The 20017-nt window shown below is 46.6% G+C and overlaps 1 protein-coding gene across 4 annotated transcripts in view; it reads left to right on the top strand.

The window, feature by feature from the left end:
* The window catches only part of SRGAP3 (SLIT-ROBO Rho GTPase activating protein 3), a 262281-nt gene that overhangs the window by 76032 nt on the left and 166232 nt on the right, over window positions 1-20017 (top strand). The gene's annotated exons all lie outside the window — the stretch shown is intronic.

Raw genomic sequence — 20017 nt, 5'->3', positions numbered from 1 at the left:
GTGACAGAAACATAATTCAGACTATCCGAAAATAGGGATTTATTGACTCATGTGATTGAAAAGCTCAGGGATGGTTCTGGTTCTAGGGAAGGTTCGATCTGGATGTTCAAATGGTACCTTTGATATCTGTTTCTCTGCATCTTTTGGCTCTTCTCTCCTCTGTAACGACTTTTGTCACAGGCAAGCTCACTGTTCAAGATCTCAAGGTGACTGCCGGCTGCTCCAGGCATATCTTTTACCAGCCTTGCAAACAAGGGAGAACATCTATTAGGAGTTCCTGTGGAAGTCCTAGGGTGGATGCTTATTGGTCCTGCTGGGTCACGTGCCCATGTCTGAGTCTACGTCTCTGGCCAGGGATGCCTGCCTCTCATTGGGCAGACTAGGATTACATGGTTATTCCTAGAGTTAGGGGTAGAGTTAGTCCTACAGAAATTACATGGAGTGAGAATGGAAGGGATGATTTCTCCAAAATCTAGTGCTTACACCAGAAGAAGGGGGAATGAATGTCAGGCAGGCAAAACCCTCAAATGTCCTGTTCATCATCTAAGGGCTGGTCTGACTGGCTCCAAATGAAGCCACTGACAGTGGGACCCCTCTAAATTTTGTTAGGGCCAGAGCCCTTTGAGAATACCATGAAAGCCATGGGCCTTCTCCCTAGAAAAATGAACTTGGGACTCTCTGGCATCGCCTCTGAGGTGCTACACCATCTTTTCTGCCTCCCCGAGGTTCCCTAACCAGTCACACTGGCCTCTTAGATGTTCCTTGTACTCGCCATGGTGCCTCCCTCCTCTGGGCCTTGATCTCATTGTTGCCTCTGATCTAGTAAACCTCTCCTCTTTGTACGTTCTCATTGCACCATGAACCTCTCCTCCAGCCCTATGTCAGTGTGGCAACTTTATATTTGTTATATGGTTATTTGGTTAATATCTGTCTTTCCCACTAGAACAGAGGCTCCATGGAGGGAGACAACTGATTTGGCTTTCCTTCATATCTGCAGCACCCAGCAGAGCATCTGGCATGGAGTTGGTGCTCAGTAGTAAATGGATGAATGTTTGCTCTTAAATACACAATTTTCTCTGAATTTTTTAGTGGCATACATCTCGCTAGAGTCAGTCTGTGGACCTCAGGTTAAGAAACTCAGAATAGGGCGCCTGGGTGGCGCAGTCGGTTAAGCGTCCGACTTCAGCCAGGTCACGATCTTGCGGTCCGTGAGTTCGAGCCCCGCGTCAGGCTCTGGGCTGATGGCTCGGAGCCTGGAGCCTGTTTCCGATTCTGTGTCTCCCTCTCTCTCTCTGCCCCTCCCCCGTTCATGCTCTGTCTCTCTCTGTCCCAAAAATAAATAAAAAACGTTGAAAAAAAAAAAAATTAAAAAAAAAAAAAAAAAAAAAAAGAAACTCAGAATAAAAAATGGAAAAATCAAGGCATTGGACAGTAATCTCTCTTAAAGCAGGGCCGTACAAATGAGTAACTACCAGGCCAGATTTCCTGACAATCTAGATGCGACTGACTTAAGTTGATGTCTCCTGAATAGAGTCCCATGGACAATTAATTCTGGGTAAAGTCTGTAGTCAAATACATTTTGGGAATACTGCCTAATTCACAACATACGTTAATAATAGTAATATATTTTTCAAAATTATCATTACTGTAACTACCATTTATTGAGGGTTTACCATGTGCCAGGTGCCTTACTAGGTCCTTCAGTGTATTTTCACATATAATCTCACAGTAGCCTTGTATCTTAGATGCCATTATAAACCCATGTTACAGAAGAGAAATGAAATGCTTGGAGGGTTTAAGAATCCCAAGCTATCTTCTAGGAGGTGGTAGATTTGGAACTCAAACCCTGGCAATCTGTGTCTGAAGCACTTAGAAAGGTCCCAAGGATCCCACTTAGTTTGGGACCTGCTGGTGAAGTACTGATTCATGTTGAGTAGGACTAAGACAGGAAGAAGGTAGACTCAATTCCACACATGGTCTGGGGCACCCCTGGGCCAGGCATGGTGCTAAGACCATGGGCACAAAGCCATATCCTCATTGGCTAGAGTTACCCAGTGCCTTTCTTGTCACCATGGCAGACCAGAGCCTTGCCCCTGGGCTGCCCACACAGAGTCCCCCCCATCTCGGGGTCTTCCTTGGAACTTTCAGCTGTGTCTTCCCTCAGTGGGGCCCTACCCTGAGTCACGTCTATGAATTAGTTCATAGCAAAACACACATTGGTTCTGTAAATGTTGTTTACTGAGGACCTTCTGTCCTCTAGGACCTTTGTAGGGACTGGGAATATAGAAACAAATGAATACTAATTTCCCAGGCAATCTGTTGTCTAGTTGGGGGGAGAGATTGGTGCATAGGAAACCATAATAAACCCAAGTACGAGATAAACTGAGAAGTGCTCCATTAGAGGTACAGACTAGTGTACCTGGTGAGTGATTGCTTTCTTTTTTTTTTTTTTTAAACCAAATTAATTTTGGTTTGAGATTTAAACTCATGATGCTAAATGATGCTGGAACATCTGGACAATGGGCAAGCCCAGATGTTTGGCTGACAGCAGTGAGCAGCCATGTGTACAGAAGCATCCTGGGAATTCCTGCCTACCTGGGCAGGGAGGGACGTGGGAATGAGGTGCTGGTTCACCAGGCTCCCTTGGGCTGGGCTGCTGACCACACCTAGGCAGTGCCCGCACGCACAGATGCCCCACTGCCCCTGCTTGCTGATCTTTCAGCCACGGAAGGACACCTTCGTGGGGTCCAACATTACTGGTTCACTCCTCTTACCCCATATGACTCACAGGAGCCCTCAGAGACAAGCATGGACTTTTCACTTCACTGACCTCATTTGTCGAATGTGAGTAAAGATTCCTCCTCACAAGGTGTCTGGGAGCATCAAATGAGATGAAATACACAGAAGAGCTTTATACATGTCACATATTGTTAAAGACCTGCCAAGGACTGGGGGGAGTCCCACTGGAGGAGAAGCAGAGGGTTATGGTCCCCTCTGTCCCCTACTTGACTCTAGTGCATGTGGGCAAGGTCAGGTGAGGTGGAAATTCTTTCATGGTTCCTGAAGCCTCATGTGACCTCTCACCTCTGGGTCTTGGCTTGGTGCAGTAAATGAACTGATGATCATTGTGGAGACATAGTGCCTGCTGGCTGATCTTACTGAACGGTGCTGGTTGTTCCCGCTGCTCCTGTTCTGTTCCCTTTGCCTGTAGTGTACTTCTCTCTTTTCTCTCCTTCTTCCACCTGGCTCCCCCCTCCTTCCTCCTTCCCTCATTTACTTATTTAGTAAACACTTCTTTCTATTTTAAATTATTATTTTAATTATGGTAAAGTGTACATAACAAATTTACCATCTTAGCCTTTGTTACGTGTATAGTTGAGTGGCATTAAGGACATTCATGTTGTGGTGCAACCACATATCTCCGGAACCTTTTAATTTTTCCCAAACTGAAGCTCTGTCCCCATTAAACACTGACTCCCCATCCCCCTCCCTCAGCCCCCGAGGGCTACCTTCTATCTCTAAGGTTTTGATTACTCTAGAGACTTCACGTAAGTGGAATCATGTAATATTTATTTTTTTTGTAACTGGCTTATTTCACTGAGCATGTTTTCAAGGTTCATCCATGTTGTAGCAGGTGTCAGAATTTTCTCCCTTTTTAAGGTTGAATAATATTCCATCATATGTGTAGACCTCATTTTGTTTATCTGTTTTTCTGTTGATGGACACTTGGGTTGTTTCTGCCTTTTGGCTGTTATGAATCATGCTGCTGTGGGCATGAACATGGTTGAGCACTTTTTGAGCATTAGCACGTACCTGATGCTGTGCTGGGTGCTGGGGCTGCAGTGGTGAATGAACTTTGGTCCCTAGCTTGCAGGACTTACAGCTTCTGGGAGTGATGTTGAAAAGCAAATAAACCAATAAACACAGCATGAAATTTCTATACGTCCTATAAAGGCAAACAGCAGTGTCTGGGAGAGAGAATAATGGCAGGTGTGGAGGCGGGTGGCCCGCATGATGAAGAGGTCTCAGGAGTTGGCCTGAAGGAAGGGAGGGGTGATAGAGGGGCGAACGGGTGGGGAACAGCATTCAGGCAGAAGGAACAGCATGTGTGAAGCTACTGAAGTGCAACAGGGTTGGCAAGTTGGAGGACTTGGAAGAAGTTCAGTCCTTAGATTGTCACTTTATTGTGCTGTCCTCTAGGGAACATCCTGCCCACCTCCAGGCCCAGTTTATATTACTTCTGGCCCATCACTTTCTCCACCCTGGCGCTTATTCTAATCCATTCAAGCTGCTCCTTTGTTCAGCTGTTTCTCTCACTGGCCAGTGAGCTGGTTAAATGCAGGAATTATTATTTTATTGTATTTTATTGTATTTTATTGTATTTTATTGTATTTTATTTTATTTTATTTTTGGGGCATGCTTGCATGTCTTGGTAGGCGTCAGTTACTCTCAGACACTCCTCTGAAAGATGTCAGCTGTTTTACTGATAAATCCCCAAGACCATCTAAACAAGGGGACTTGTGCCATCTGGGGCCTGCCAGAACTGGACATAGAACCAGCATTAGGACATTTGGCTCAACATGGAAGCTTTTCCTCTGTGCCTTCGCCCACAGTGTGCCTTGCATTTGCAAACAGCAGTGTGCAATGCTGCCTGTTTCAGCCGACTGAAGCTTTCCTGCTCTGTTGTCTTCTAAGCAGGGAGGGTGGGAAGCATCCTGCCCAGGGCCAGGCCAGATGTGGCCAAACGTCCCTAGTGGCATTTGCCCCGGTCTGCAGATGTCCAGGGTTGCTCTGCCAGCTGAGCTGACTCGGCCAGCCATGGTGCAGAGTGCTCAGGGGCTAGTGGCAGTGGGCCATGCCCCGCCACCTCTCCTGTTGGCCTTGGTAGCTTCCCAGCTTCCTCTCACATGACTTCTTTCTCTGTTTACTTCTCTCTGGCCTCCCGGCCTGCGGCGTCCCCATGCCACCTCGAGTCTGATCTGCTACACTAGACACAGCCTTTACAATGGCCCCTTCAGGGTGGCCTCGCTCCAGAGTGCGTGCTGTCTTTGGCTAACTCTCCTAGCTCACGCTCCTCACCCCCAGCCCAGCTCTCTCTACCACTGCGAATGAGGATCTGTGCAGTTTTTCATTATAAACTTATGATGTTGTGTCTGGGGCTCCTCCATCAAATGCCCACAAGGGGACCAGCTGCTGGGTGGGGGCAGAAAAGAGGGTTAACCTTGAAGTCATGGGGTGAACATTCCACAGTGGCCTAGTCCAGAGCTTGACTGAAAACAGATGAGCAAGGTAGACATGAAGGGAAGCAAATATCAGCTGGGATCTAGGCTCTGAGCGCCCCAGAGACATGAGGAAACATATCTTTTTTTTTTTTTTTGAGAGAGAGAGAAAGAGAGCACAAGTGGGGGAGAGGGAGAGAGAGAGGGAGAGAGAGAATATCAAGCAGGCTCTGCACTATCAGCACGGAGCCTGATGCAGGGCTTGAGTGAGATCATGACCTGAGCTGAAGTTGAGAGAGCTGGGCACTTAACTGAGCCACCCAGGTGCCCTGGGGGAGGTATTTATTATGGGTTGAACTGTGTCCCTCCAAAAGGTGGACTCCAAAAGTCCAGACCTCTCAGTACCTGTGAATATGACCTTATTTAGAGATAGGGTCTTTGCAGATGATTAAGTTAAGATGAGGTCATTAGGAGGGGCCGTAATCCAATATGACTAGTCTTTATATAGAGGGGAGATTTGGACAGACACGCACACACACACACACACACACACACGCACACACACAGAGAGGGTGCTATGTGAAGATGAAGGTAGAGATTGGGGTGATGCGTATATAAATCCAGGAATGCCAAAGATTTCTAGCAAATTGGCAGAAGCTAGGTAAGAGGCAAGGGACAGATTCTCCCTCACTGCCCCCACGAGGAACAAACCCTGCTGCTGCATGGTCTCAGACTTGTAGCCTCCAGAACAGAGGCAGTAAGTTCTGTTGTTCAAGCCTCCCAGTGTGTAGGCCTTTGTGACATCAGCCTCAGGAAGCTAACACAGTGTTCGAATACCTTCAGAGCTTCTCGCCCCTGATTACGGGTCACTGTGATTTAGCTATTGGGTTTCTTACATCTTATTCTTTTGGACACATAGGGGCTATTTTGAGGCATCCAGGCAAAGATTTTAATAATAATAATAATTTTAAAAACTTTTAATAAGACTCTAATAAGAATTTTAGTAAGAAACTTTGATATCCTTCCAATTGATGTAGAGCAGGGCAAGGGGCAGTCAGACCAGGAATCCCACACATAGGGCTTTCCAGTTTACAAAAGGTTTTCATATTTATTATCCATTTTGACCTTCAGGGCAATACTGAGCATTCCCATTTTAGAGAGGAGATAACCGAGGCTCATAGATGTTCCCCAATTGTCTTAAGTGGCAGCACTGGGATTTTAAACATCGGCCTTCTGATTTCCCTCTTACATCCTTTCTGTGCCCTCACAGCTGCCCCTGAACTTGGAACAGGTGGCACAATTCATAGGCAGCTGTCCCCTTGCCTGATGGCCTGAGGAGTAACATTCTTCTGATCTTTTTTCAGGAGTGAAGAAGAGGGGACATCAGCTTGCCAGAACCTTTCTAGGTTCTCCTAGAGCTCCATGGTGGCCACGGAGGGCCTCTGGGATTCTTGGGCCCCTGCTAGAGCAGTGTTCCATTGTGAGAGGCCTGAGTTCAAGCCTCTGCAGAGTATGACCTTGGGCAAGTCCCTTGAGCTCACTGAACCTCAGGGCCCATGCCTGTGAAAAGGCTGAATGAGCACATCCACCTTACTGGCAGAGAAGAGGACAAAAGGATATGGCGGGAGCACTTTATAATGATTGATCTCAGTGTTATTCATGGTAATGATGAGTGAATGTCAAGAGTCTTTGGGGAAAAGGCCATAGATCCTCCTGCCTAGGAGGAGCCATAAAGTACCACTGGCAGCTTCTTAAAGACAAGTCCTGCTCTGTTCCATTTGCCTGTCTTTTGTTGATCAGGGTGTGACTCAAATTCTTTTGCAGTTTTTGGCTTCTTTAGAAAAATCTTCTGGTTTCTTTCACCAGAGAGTTTCTTTCCACTCTATTCCTCCCCACCTCCTCCCTGCCACCAGCGCTCTGAGGTTGTCATGTGAGTGTTTTCCATGTACAAAATCTGGAAAACCCATTCAAGTCAAACAGAAAGACAATATTACTGAATCTGCAGTTGACTGAGTTCATTACTCAGTCACCCTGGCTTTGGCAGGCTTGAAAATTCTCTAAGTGTCAAAAGTCTTTTCAGGGGCGTGAGGCCGAGGGGCTGTTGGTTCTGAAACAGTCATTGAAATGTCACACATAGCCCCACTGTTTCAGTGGTAGTGATCAAAACTCCAATCCCTATTTCAGTACTTCCGGTGGGTCTGTGACTGTTTGAAGTGCTCTACGTATATTAAATCCTTATGGTAGGGGCCCCTGGGTGGCTCAGTTGGTTAAGCATCTGACTTCAGCTCAGGCCATGATTTCACGGTCTGTGAGTTTGAGCCCTGCATCGGGCTTTCTGCTGTCAGTGCAGAATCCACTTCAGATCCTCTGTCTCCCTCCCTCTCTCTCTCTGTGTCCCACCCTCTCCCCTGCTCTCACACGCACTCTTTCTCTCTCTCCCAAAAATAAATATTTAGAAAAAAATCCTTATGGTATTCTCCTAATGAATGTCAAACACAGACCTATCTGACTTTAAAGTCTAGACTCCAAGCAGTTATGATATACTGTGTCTCTGAAGATACTCTAGCCCAGTCTTTTCATCTTGTAGGTGAGGAAACTGAGACTCAGGAAGCGGGGGATGGTGAGTTCCTAGAAAGGAGGGAGTGGACCCCAGTTGTCCTGACTTCCAGGGTTTTTCTGCTCCCCCCATATTCCCCTTTGGAGAAACACTGAACTGCTGCTAGGGGTTGCCCAATGAGTACTAGCGGGAGCCCTGATTCAGCAATGCTCTAAAGGTTACATCCTGGGTCCCGGTTAAACCTGGCCGAAGTGGTATTGGTTGATACAAACCATTGTCTACTTCAAAAGGCTTTGGCCTAATTGACCCAAAGTACAGCTACTTTGAGTTTCAAGGTCAAGTGTGCAGATTCATGAGTTAGGCACCCAGAGGGAGTTATTTGCTCATTTACTGTGCACCTGAGCTCAGCAAAAATTCATAATTAGTGGTTAATAGTGCAGGAACTTCTCACCGTTCCCAGAACATGCAGTGACATGTAACACCTCATTTCCTTTGTACATACTGTTCTCAGAGCCCTGAATGTTCTCCCTTCTAATCCCAACCCCCTCTTATTCCCTGCCTGGTGAATTCCTACTCATCCTTCACGAGCAGTTTCCTGATTCATGTCCTGCCACTCCTCCCCACAACCCTTGGCATGAATAGACATAACATTTCTACAATATGCCTCTCCTACTAGACTGTAAACTCCATGAGGGCAGGAACTATATCTTGTAATAATAGTACTTAAAAACTGCTTGCTTGCAGTCGGGCTGTGTGCTAAGCACTTTACATGCATTATCTCATTTCGTCCACCATGACGTTGTAAGGCAGGTACTACTACTATCCTCATTTCCTAGATGAACATATAGATTCTTGGAGAGGCTCAGAAACTTGCCTGAGGTTACACAGTAGGTGGAAATCAGGGCTGCCATGTACAGTTGTGCTGGTTGCACATTGCACAAGGGCATTGGCCAGGGCAGGAGTGGGGGTGGGGGGGGCGCTGCAGCCAGTAGAGGCCAAAATCTTGCTCTCACCTTGGTACAGAGCTGTAAATGTTGGGAGGAAGGGACTCACAGGCACCATGGGGTTGGGCTCCAGGCTGTAAGCTCTTAACCACTGCAACAGGCTAGAAATAGAAATATACATATTTATATTGCTAGTGTCTGGCACAGAGTAGGGGCTTAAACATGGATGAAAAGGAGATTATAAACCAGTAGGCTTTTCATTTTTTTCCCTTCCCTTTTTACTCACATCTGCAGGAACAGGTCATTACCTAACAGGTTGCTTGGTTTAAGAAACACATCTTTTAGTTGATTTGCCTCCCAGCAGGTACAAAGAAATGGCTGAAAACCCAGAAAGAAGTCTCCATTTGGAGCTCTAAGTGTTGCACAGGTGTCTTGTATTCTAAGTAACTTCATTCTGCCAGCTCTGAGACCTTCTAAAGTTGTTCAGGGAGTCTTAAAAAGCCACAGGTGGGCAGAAACAAGGGCCTTTTTTTTTTGAAACCAGCTGCCAAGAACTGAACATTTCCACATGCACGGTGTGCTGGGTTCTAGTTCTAGTTGAGGTGCACGAACACTAGATCATCCAGCTGGGTCTCAGCTTAGGTCCTGGACAAGATGGTGTTGCTGCTGCCCAACCAGGTAATTTTCCGTGAGTACTTACAATAGCTGGTAATAGCAGAGTTGATGGATGGACCTCTGTCACAGGAAAAAATCGGGCTTTAGGATGAAATGACTTCAGAAATGTCTGAGTTTGTCCAAATCAAGCTGGGGACTAGAGAGACCTGGGGAACAAAGTTCTCTCTGATGGTCTTTTGGTCTGAAAAGTCAAGCCATGCATTTTGGACCTGATTTGTAACTTTGTCATATCTCTTATTGACATAGAGGCCTACCACTTGCTAGTTGCATCCTGGGCAGGTCTCTTAACCTCTCTGGGTCTTTGTGTACTCCCTAGCAGAAGTGGGGGGGATGTCACCTGCTGCTGAGGATTGTGATGGGGAGTCAATGAGCTAATGTTTATGGAAAAAGTACTTTGTGAAATTGGAAAGGGCTGTACAGATGCTAAAACTACCATTATTTGTCATTAGGTGGTTTTTCTTGCCATTCCCTGGGGGCAGTTTGCTCCCAGCTGCATCGGCTGAGTGAGCTTGGAGGAGGCGTTGAGGGAGGAGTAGGGTGGGAGGGAAAACAGCAAGGCAGGCTGAGGACTGGAAGGCTTTCAGGCTGGGGCTCTTGTTTGGAAGTGGAGAAAAATGGGTTTTGCTTTTTTCAGTCTGAAGTGGGAAAGTTGATGGTCTTCAGCAGATGCTACAGAGTCGTTTGGGAACTGATTTCTCCTCCTTTATGTTACCTCCTGGATGTCTGGGGATGTTCCTTAAAACCAGCACATCCCAAGGATGGAGCCAGCCCAAATGTGGGGACGTGGCAAAGGAACACAGGTCCCAGCTTATTCTCCTTCTAGGCTGATCTCTTTGCTGTCTGCCGGTTGCCTCATGCTCACACCCACCTCCACACTCTCGCTCCGATGTTCCCTTCATCCAGCACATCCTTCCCACGCCCGTCCAAATCAAATCCGTGCTGCAGAACTGTTCAGACCTCCATTCATTGGACAAGTACATGTTGGGTGCCATTACTCAAGACATAGAACACAGGAGAAGGCTCACATTTAGGGCAACAGGAGAGGATGCTAAGTTTTGTTTGGACGTGTCGAGGGTGAGGAGCATCCTGGAGGCAGGTCCTGGAGGCAATAGGGAATCAGCCCCTGGAACTTTGGAGCAAGGTCAGAGAATAGGCCACTGATGTAGGCATCATCACATGCAGGGGAAGTAGAGGCACAGGCATGGGATAACATAAGATGTGACTAGAGAACAGCAAGAGAGATGATGCTTTGAGGACACCCAAGTGTCAACTGGTTAAGTTCAGAAGGTAACTAGTGATGGAGAACGAAAGAGGGAAAACCAGCAAGAGGAGTAAGAACCTCTTGTGGGTTGATCGAAGTTGGAATGGTGGGAGAGAATGGTAGGCCAGGCCAGGCCACAGTGGGGGCAGGCAGGATGGATACTGAACAGAGTCCACACAGCCCTTTGAGAATTGATGTCCCCCTTCCTCCTGCCATAGGTGAGCTGTTGATGGTGGGAGTGGTCATATCTCTCAAGGCTGCTGGTTCACAACAAGAATGCAAAACCCAAGGACTAGAGATCTCCAGGAGGCTGGAGAACAGGGATGGTTGGGTGTCAGGCAGGAGCAGAAAGAAAAGAATGAGGGTTTACAACTAGAAAGAGGACTTTTCCAGTTTAGGATTTCAGAGGGCAGTTCCTGGAAGTTATCAAGGTCAGGCTGGGTTCTAAGAAGGCATGGAACATAAGACTGTTGGGTTAGTGAGGACAAAGAAATGAAATCAGGGAGATAATTGGTCATCAGCATGGATGTTCAGAGGGCCCCAGACAAGGGCAGGAGTGCACATCACGATGAAGTTGCCTACCTGTCCTTATGGGTGTGGTTTGGAGGTCTGTAGATATACTATGTTTAAATATGTCAGACGTTGATCTCTCTCTCATGTGATGGTCCTGCTGGCTCAAGCTGTAGGGGAGGCTCTGCTCCATGAGGTCATGTGGGGACCTGGACTCCCTCCACATAATGGCTCTGCCATTCTCTGAGGGTGCTGCACTTACCTACATGCTGATGCTCAGTCCCATGATGTCTGCTCACATTCCATCGGAAAACACTTAGTCACAGGGTCACCCTTAGTGCAAGGGAGGCTGGGGAATTTTATCTGGGTCAGCTGTAAGCCTAGTGAACACTCTATCCCTGCGGATGAAGGGGGGAACAACATTTGTGGGACCACCTAGTAATGTGGCACAGATGGCTTTAAGGATTCATCCAACAAATATTTACTGAGCACCTCATATGTGCTAGGTGCTGAGGTTACAGAGTCGAAGGAGACAGACCTGATGCCTGCCTTCATGGAGATCACAGCCTAGTGGGTGGTATGGTTTTCAGAGGAAGAAAAGAAGGCTGCCGAGTGATGGCTGTAGGTGAACCATGTGCTGGCCAGGAGACGGGCAGCCTTGCCAAGAGGAGGCTGTGAGGGGAAGGGTGGTTCAAGGAAGGCTAGACTTGGGCTTAGGCAGTAGGTAGAGGAAGACTCATTCATTCATTCATTCATTCACTCATTCATTCATTCATTCATTTATTCATTCACTCATTCATTCATTCATTCATTCATCCAACAGGTACTTCGTGATTAGGGATACAGTGATAAGTGAAACCAGGTACAGTGCCACTTTCATGGGGTTTTCTTCCTCATTAATTAGATAATCACATGTGTGGGATGAATAATTACAACCTGAGATGGGTAAGGCTTTGAAGGAGCAGAATTTAGATCTGTGAGAGCTCTTTTTTTTAAGTTTATTTATTTATTTTGAGAGAGAGAGAGAAGCTTGCACACAAGCTCAGGAGGGGCAGAGAGAGAGAGAGAGGGAGAGAGAGAGAGAATCCCAAACAGGCTCCGCACTGTTAGCACAGAGTCCAATATGGGCCCAAACTCACGAGCCATGAGATCATGACCTGAGCTGAAATCAAGAGTTGGAGGCTTAACTAACTAAGCTACCCAGGCCCCCTGCTGTGAGAGCTCTTAACAAAGGGATCTGACCCAGAGTGAGGGTTCAGGGAAGGAGGAATGATTTGAAACATGGATGGTTATCAACCAGGTAAGGAGCACACCACACCAGAAGAGCACCTCCCAAGGCCTGAGGACGGAAGGACTGAAAAATGTGTGGCAGAAGTGGTGTGGATGGTGGGGAGGAGGGGCATTGGAAAGGTGATCAGGGCAAGCACATGCAGGAGCTCAAGGTTCTGGTAAGGATTTTGGCCTTTATCCTAAAGCCAAGGGAAGCCACAGATGGAGAGACATGATGAGAACCCTGAAGAGGGCCAAGCCTGTGAGGCAGTGTCTCTGCAGCTACGTAGACAGAAGATCTAGGAGAAGGCTCAGAAAAGGGTCAGAGAGACTGTGAGAGCAAGGAGGACAGACAGACGCCTTGGGTAGGGTTGATGGCTCATGGGACGATGGAAGAGGGGAGTCGAGCAGCAGAGGGACAGACAGGGATGGGGTTCATTAACCTCAGGCCATGAAGCTGTGTGCCTGGGCCTTCCCCAGGAAGGGCTCCATGGCTGCCTGACTTGCTGGCCGTCACGATGGGCGCCTATCCCAGCATAGCCCCCTCCCGGATGGTGTGACCCTCCTTTCCTGGAAAGAGCAGACCGCGCTAGGTTATGTCTCTGCTGGGGTCCTTTCTCCCTCTCATTGTGGCACTGGTGGCTGGCAGGTGACCCAGGCCCTGGGAGGCTTCTCTGGGCCCACATGGCTGGCTCCAAAACTGATAGGACCATGGGACTCCACTCGCTAGGAGGCCAGGCCTGTGGGCCCAGAGATAAGGCAGGGAATCAGGCTAGGCTGGGTGCTGGATTTGGAGCCATAAGGGAACCTCTATGTGGATTATTTCCCAAGTGTGGGGACTTTACCTGTTTTCTTCTCTGTAAAATGAGCGTCAAAATGAAGGTGAGTTAACAGTGAGATGCAGCACACATATTGTGGGACTGATAATAATAATATAGACTAGCTGGAGTACGGAATGACAGTGACATTCACCTGAAATGCCTACATCATGGAGCGAGAAGGATGATAGTGTTCAACTGGAAACAACATATGTCTTCTTTATAGGTATTTTTTGAAATAACTCTGTGTGTGTGTGTGTGTGTGTGTGTGTGTGTGTGTGTGTGTAAATTGGCCTGGGGGTCAGGAGATTTGGGGTCAAAGCTCAGAATCAGCAGTAGTTGCTGGGCAATCTTAAGCAATTCAGTTCCCCAATTTATGTGGTAGATTATTTCGTTTAAATGCACAAGGTGCTGAAAAAGATCAGCCTGTTTTCAAATCCCCTGAGCTGTTTGTCAGCTGTGTGACTTATAAAAACACAGAAATAATAGTCGCTGCTGGGAACTATAGGAGATGCCACATCTAAGGTGCTTCATATGGTCCTGGCACAGTGGGTATGCATTAAATGGAAACAGTGGGTCTCAAGTTCCTCATCTGCAGAGTTGAGCTGAGTCTACCCCAGTGGTGACAATGACAAGGGTTTCCACTGGGAATGTCAGAGTTTCCTATGAGTGTTCCCCCGGGTGGGGTCCCGGGGTCTCTGACTCACCCCTGCCCGGCTTGTGCATAGGCCCCAGTTTGACTGCTGTCCCCGGCCGGGGCTTACTGGAGGCCTGGAGTGCAGATCCTTGCAGTGGTTCAGGCCAGGCTGATGGCCAGGGTCCCAGCAGCATCCACAAGCCCTTTAGTGGGCTCTTCCTCCTTTTCCCAGTGTGCCCCCCACCTCCCACCTCTCCTGCCTTCTTCGTTTTGAAAGCAGCAGCCTCCTAGTTGGGGCCAAGTGGCAGAGTGGCCTAAATTTAGCCCTCTGGCTTCAGTGGTGAGCCACAGGTGAAGACCAAGGGGAAAGCAGAGAGGCGGCCACATTTTCAGAATACCTTTGGTCAAGACCATAAACGGAGCAAATGTTAGGCCCGTAGAGGAGCCCACACCCTCTGCTTGTTTTTGAGGGAAGACTGGAAGACAATCTTATTTCCTTTTGGTCGGCTTCTGCAGCTGACGTGCCCTCAAGGAGGCCCTCGGACCCTGCCGCCTCAGCTCGGAGCAGTCAGTTGGAAGTGTTCTCTCCCCTGGGAGTGGGGGTGCTGGGCTGTGGGGGCAGGCCCTGCAGGCTCTGTTTGGTTTGGCTGGATCTAATCTAGGTTTGGCTCAGACAGACCAAGCCTCATTATGCGGATTCCATGCCCCTCAGCCTCAGCCAGGGCTGCTGCCTTACGAAGCCTGATCAGACAGGTCTGGGGCAGATGATGCTAATAGTAAGTGCTCACATTTATTGAACACTTGCTATGTACTATACATTGTTCTAACTACCTTCATCAGCCCACTTAATCTTCCTAATAACCTAAGATGTGGGGTACAATGATCACCCTCTTTTTATAAATGAGGAAAGTGAAGTACAGATAGGGTAAGTAACTTTCTCAAAATCACAGAACGACTGAGTGGCAGAGTGGGGACTGAAATTCATCCTACCTCCAAAGCCCAACCCTTGACCACTGCAGTCACTGCCTCTGTCATATAGCTGCATCCTTTTTGAATCATTTATGTATTTTGTGTATACTATGTATATAATGTCAGTTAATCTTCAACACACCCCATGAGGTAGGTACTGCTGTTATCATTCCCTTTTTATAGAAGTGGTAACTGAGGCTCAGAGAGATTGATTGACTTGCTCAGTCTGGACAGGCAGCTGTGGAGTCCAGCCTGTACCACAAGGTTGTTAGAGCTTAGGACTCCTGGCCCTGCTCACCCTTGGTGGCCCACCCAAAGCCAGCTTCCCTCATGTGTGCTCCCATCTGCCACATTGTCCTGGAGCCCTGTGTCTCCGTGTTGGAAGGGTTGAGCACCGAGGGCCCAGGATTCAGAATTATAGGCAGCGAACTCCACGGGCAGGTGTTGTTTCCGGAGCCTCAAATATTAGGACTGAAATAGTCCAGGTGTTCTTCAAGGATAGGGATTCTTTGAAGTCACTTGGCGGGAAGGGGGGTTGTTAAGGAAGCATCTTAATATCCCATTCATGATTTTTTCTTCATCTATTGCATATACGGAGGTGCTTATTTAACTGTGGCAAAATATACATAACATAAAATTTACCATCTCAACCGTTTTCAAGTATACAGGTCAGTGATATTAAGCACATTCACATTGTTGGACAGTCACCATCACCATCCATTTCTAGAATTTTTCTGTCTTCTTAAACTGAAACTCTGTCCCCATTAGACACTAACTCTCCATTCCCCTCCCCCAGGCTCTGGCACCCACCCTCCTACTTTCTAAGAATCAGCATGCTCCAGGGACCATGTATAAGTGGAATCATACAATATTTGTCCTTTTGTGTCCAGTTCATTTCACTGAGTATGTTTTCAAGCCTCCTCCACATTGTGGCATGTGCCAGAATATTCTTCCTTTTTAAGGCCGAATGATATTCTGTTGTATGTATATAGCACATTTTTTATTTATCCATTCATCCACCCATAGACACTTAGGTTATTTCTACCTTTTGGCTATTGCAAAATAGCACTGCTATCATATATTAAGGTTTGTGAAAACATTTGCTTGAAGAAAAATTTGGCTGCCGAAGGAAGTTTGAAAAACATTGCCCTGTCCAAAGTTGGGGGCGGGGAGGGCAGAGACTGAGCAACTGTGAGTAAGGTGCTTGTGCATGAGGGCCGGAGCCGGAACTACAGCATTTATACTCCGCATACAGCACTTCCCCTCCCTGCTCCAATGGCTGATTCTCTTTTTTAAATTTAAAAAATTTTTAATTAAAATTTTATTATTATTATTATTTTTTCTAAATATAATTTATTTCAAGTTGGCTAACATACAGTGTATACAGTGTGCTCTTGGTTTCGGGAGTAGATTCCCATGATTCATTCCTTACCTACCACACCCATTGCTCATCCCAACAAGTGCCCTCCTCAATGGCATCTCCCACAGTCCCCTCTCCCCCCCCCCCCCCCCCCCTCCATCAACCCTCAGTTTATTCTCTGTATTTCAGAGTCTCTTATGGTTTACCTCCCTCCCTCTCTGTTTGTAACTATTTTTTTCTTTTTTTCCCTTCCCTTCCCCCATGGTCTTCTGTTAAGTTTCTCAAGTTCCACATATGAGGGAAAACATATAATATCTGTCTTTGTCTGACTGACTTATTTCACTTAGCATAACACCCTCCAGTTCTATCCATGTTGCTGCAAATGGCAGGATTTCATTCTTTCTCATTGCCAAGTAGTATTTCTCCAATGGCTGATTCTGATATTTATCAGAGGAAGGAACAACACTGCAGCTCTGTCTTGGGGGCAACTGCCCTAAGTTTCCTAGAAACCTCCTGGAGCTTCAGAAAGGACTGGGTTCTACATTTATTGTGTGCCCAAGGGACCCAATATGGAGATGGATAAAGCAGGGTCTGCCTCTCCCTGATTGTGTGACCTTGGGCAAGTTCTTCACTTCTCAGAGCTTAGCTCCTTGGGAAGATCAAATGAGATGATACATGTCCAGTGCTTCCTGTTGCAGTGTCTGGCACACAGTACCTGGGAAGAAGGAGCTGCCACTTGGTGAGGATAAGGAGATGAGTGAGACAGGCTCTGGCCACTCAGAATTCTTCTCAGTGCGTTGTACGCAGAGTCACATGATGTTGATTTGTCCCCTATCAGCGATATTGACAGTTATCAGTTGATTAAGGTGGTATCTGCCCATTTTCTGCATCGCAAAGTTAATTAACCAGTGTTTTGTACTTGCCAATTAATTAGTATTTAATAAGCATTTTGTGGGAACTGCTCTGAGACTATATAAATATTCTATTCCTCATCAAACTTTCACCCTTTAGTTTTAGCACCATGTTTTGCCAAATGTTGATTTTAGAATTCCATCATTCCTTCTACATTTATTATTTGGAGTTTTACTGCAAGGCAGAGCTTTCACTTCTCCTTTATTCATTCATTCATTTATTCACTTATGTCCACATAGATTCATGAAGTTCTTTTTTATTCGGTGGGTTCTAATCTATAACAATAATGATTATTTTGATGCTCAAGTTGTTTTTCTCCAAGTTTGAAGATATCTAACATATGTGGCCATTGGCAGGGGGCCTCAGTTCCTGGCCACATGGACCTCTCCATAGGGCTGCTTGAGTGTCCTCACCACAGAGTAGCCAGATTCCAGAGTGAGTGATCCCCCAGAGAGGAGTAAGGAGGAAACCACAATGCTGTTATGACCTAGTCACAGAAGGCATACACTGTCACTTCTGCCATATTCTATTCATTAGAAACAAGTCACTTAAAGAGAGGTGGAAGGATGCTTGTAGGCCTGTTTTGAAGAGAGGAGGTCAGAGAATTTGTGGCCAAATTGTAAAACCATAACAAAATATGTGAAATCTTATTAACTCTTTCAGCTGTAGCAGAACCCATGAGGTAGGCATTACTCTGAAAATTAAGTGCCTTACCCAAGATCAGACAGTGGTAAAGCTGGGATTTGGATCTAGGCAGCCTGGCTCCGAGGCCCATGTTGTCAGCTACTACCTGATCTGACAGGGCCTTGAATCCTTGGCTAAGCTAAGCTGAGGAAATGAAGGATTGCTGGAGGTTTTCAAGGGGGGAGGAGACATGATCCAGCCTCCTTGTGGAAGGCAACATGCAGCAGTGTGCAGGATGATGGGAGAGGAAAATGTCCAACTGGATTCTCAAGTGGGGCTTGCACGCAGATTCCTTTTTTCCTTCTGTAGCTGGGAACCCTGTCTTTTCACCTGCTGCTTTCCATCTGTTCATTTTGCAGGTAGTTACAGAAAAACAGTGTAAATTGTAGTTTTTAAAAATGGGCAGGCGTACTTTGGATTCTGTGTCTCCTCCTCTCTCTGCCTCTCCCCCGCAGCCATGCACACGTGTTCTCTCAAAAATAAGTCTTAAAAAAAAATAAAAGTAGGTAGAGTGGTCCTGCTAGACTCCCTTTCCTGGCAAAGGGAGAAGGGGGAAGGCTGGATGTGAAACATGTATAGTGGGGTCGGTGGGGGTTGAGAAAAAAATGGAACAATATGAGACATGGTCTTCACTTTCAGGAGCATGTTGTCTGTTTGGAAGACAAGAATATGAACACAAATTTATTTAAGACCCCCGATTACATGTAATTAACTGTTAAATGGTTGTGTCTTAGTTGCCTTTCTATCTGGTCACAGTGCATAGCAGCGTGCCTCATTTTGCTTAATGATTGCTTGTTAAGTGAATGAAAGGCAAATAGATACTTGATGGTGTCCTCCCATGGCATGGCTCGCAGAGACCAGAGTGAGGTGGGTGGTGAAGCCAGGTGAGCTGACCAGGGGAGGTGAATGTTATGAAACATCTGGCCCCAGAAGACAGGATTAGCAGACTTAGCAGATGTCAGCTGCTGAGGAGGTGTCATCAGGGATCTACAAAGATTGGCAAGCGCCATGAGAAGGGCCAAGAACTCAAGGACGGGGAGATACCAGAAGTCAGGAGAGGTCTGCCATAGGGAATCTTGGGGCAAGTGTGTGTCAACACCTGGAATCTAGGTGGATAGGCAAAGAGAGTTACACCTCAGGATCAGAGCACGGAACATGGGCTCGAGCCAGGGGCAGACATACTTTGCCTTTTGGTGCCCTTTGAGAGCATATGGGCCTGAACTGGTGTCAGAGGGCTTCACTGTCAGGAATGTGAGCAGGAAGGGACTAGGGTGAGTTGGAGAGGCTCCTGTGGCTGCTGATGGGCTCTGCCAGGGAGCTTGGAGATAGGGGCTTCATTTGGGTCAACTCATTGCACTGTGCCCTGCAGATTACTGAGGCCTTCACACCTCCAAATTCTGGGTTATGATGCAGACTGGAGTGAGGATGAGCTTACCCTCAAGGGTTTTTTTTTTTTTAAGTTTTATTTATTTATTTTATTTTATTTTTTAAATTTATGTCCAAATTAGTTAGTGTATAGTGCAACAATGATTTCAAGAGTAGATTCCTTAATACCCCTTACCCATTTAGCCCATCCCCCCTCCCACACCCCCTCCAGTAACCCTCAGTTTGTTCTCCATATTTATGAGTCTCTTATGCTTTGTCCCCCTCCCTGTTTTTATATTATTTTTGTTTCCCTTCCCTTATGTTCATCTGTTTTGTCTCTTAAAGTCCTCATATGAGTGAAGTCATAGGGTATTTGTCTTTCTCTGACTAATTTCACTTAGCATAATACCCTCCAGTTCCATCCACGTAGTTGCAAATGGCAAGATTTCATTCTTTTTGATTGCCAAGTAATACTCCATTGTATATATATATATATATATATATATATATATACCACATCTTCTTTATCCATTCATCCATCGATGGACATTTGGGCTCTTTCCATACTTTGGCTCTTGTTGATAGTGCTGCTATAAACATGGGGGTGCATGTGCCCCTTCAAAACAGCACACCTGTATCCCTTGGATAAATACCTAATAGTGCAATTGCTGGGTCATAGCGTAGTTCTATTTTTAGATTTTTGAGGAACCTCCATACTGTTTTCCAGAGTGGCTGCACCAGCTTGTGTTCCCATCAAGGGGTTTTTAGTATTGAATTCCCTAGGAGAAACCCAGGCCCACTCTGCAAATGACACCCAAGGAACACAACCACTGTATA

This window comes from Panthera leo, chromosome A2 (assembly GCF_018350215.1).
Source record: "Panthera leo isolate Ple1 chromosome A2, P.leo_Ple1_pat1.1, whole genome shotgun sequence".
NCBI classification, from domain to species: domain Eukaryota; kingdom Metazoa; phylum Chordata; class Mammalia; order Carnivora; family Felidae; genus Panthera; species Panthera leo.
This window is presented reverse-complemented; position numbering and strand designations above follow the sequence as displayed.